Here is a 1385-nt window from a genome sequence, read left to right as displayed (position 1 = left end):
GAATGAAGCAGGGAAAAGACTAATAGAGTTTTGCCAAGAAAATGCACTGGTCATAACAAACACCCTCTTCCAACAGCACAAGAGAAGACTCTATACATGGACATCACCAGATGGTCAACACCGAAATCAGATTGATTATATTCTTTGCAGCCAAAGATGGAGAAGCTCTATACAGTCAGCAAAAACAAGACCAGGAGCTGACTGTGGTTCAGACCATGAACTCCTTATTGCCAAATTCAGACTTAAATTGAAGAAAGTAGAGAAAACCACTAGACCATTCAGGTATGACCTAAATCAAATCCCTTATGATTATACAGTGGAAGTGAGAAATAGATTTAAGGGCCTAGATCTGATAGAGTGCCTGATGAACTATGGAATGAGGTTCACGACAGTGTACAGGAGACAGGGATCAAGACCATCCCCATGGAAAAGAAATGCAAAAAAGCAAAATGGCTGTCTGAAGAGGCCTTACAAATAGCTGTGAAAAGAAAAGAAATGAAAAGCAAAGGAGAAAAGGAAAGATATAAGCATCTGAATGCAGAGTTCCAAAGAATAGCAAGAAGAGATAAGAAAGCCTTCCTTAGCGATCAATGCAAAGAAAGAGGAAAACAATAGAATGGGAAAGACTAGAGATTTCTTCAAGAAAATTAGAGATCCCAAGGGAACATTTCATGCAAAGATGGGCTTGATAAAGGACAGAAATGGTATGGACCTAACAGAAGCAGAAGATATTAAGAAGAGGTGGCAAGAATACACAGAAGAACTGTACAAAAAAGATCTTCATGACCCAGATAATCACGATGGTGTGATCACTCACCTAGAGCCAGACATCCTGGAATGTGAAGTCAAGTGGGCCTTAGAAAGCATCACTACGAACAAAGCTAGTGGAGGTGAAGGAATTCCAGTTGAGCTATTCCAAATCCTGAAAGATGATGCTGTGAAAGTGCTGCATGCAATATGCCAGCAAATTTGGAAAACTCAGCAGTGGCCACAGGACTGGAAAATGTCAGTTTTCATTCCAATCCCAAAGAAAGGCAATGCCAAAGAATGCTCAAACTACCACACAATTGCACTCATCCCACATGCTAGTAAAGTAATGCTCAAAATTCTCCAAGCCAGGCTTCAGCAATACGTGAACCGTGAACTTCCTGATGCTCAAGCTGGTTTTAGAAAAGGCAGAGGAACCAGAGATCAAATTGCCACCATCCACTGGATCATGGAAAAAGCAAGAGAGTTCCAGAAAAACATCTATTTCTGCTTTATTGACTATGCCAAAGCCTTTGACTGTGTGAATCACAATAAACTGTGGGAAATTCTGAAAGAGATGGGAATACCAGACCACCTGATCTGCCTCTTGAGAAATTTGTATGCAGGTCAGGAAGCAA

Source organism: Bison bison, unplaced genomic scaffold (genome assembly GCF_000754665.1).
Source record: "Bison bison bison isolate TAMUID 2011002044 unplaced genomic scaffold, Bison_UMD1.0 scf7180017864201, whole genome shotgun sequence".
NCBI classification, from domain to species: domain Eukaryota; kingdom Metazoa; phylum Chordata; class Mammalia; order Artiodactyla; family Bovidae; genus Bison; species Bison bison.
This window is presented reverse-complemented; position numbering follows the sequence as displayed.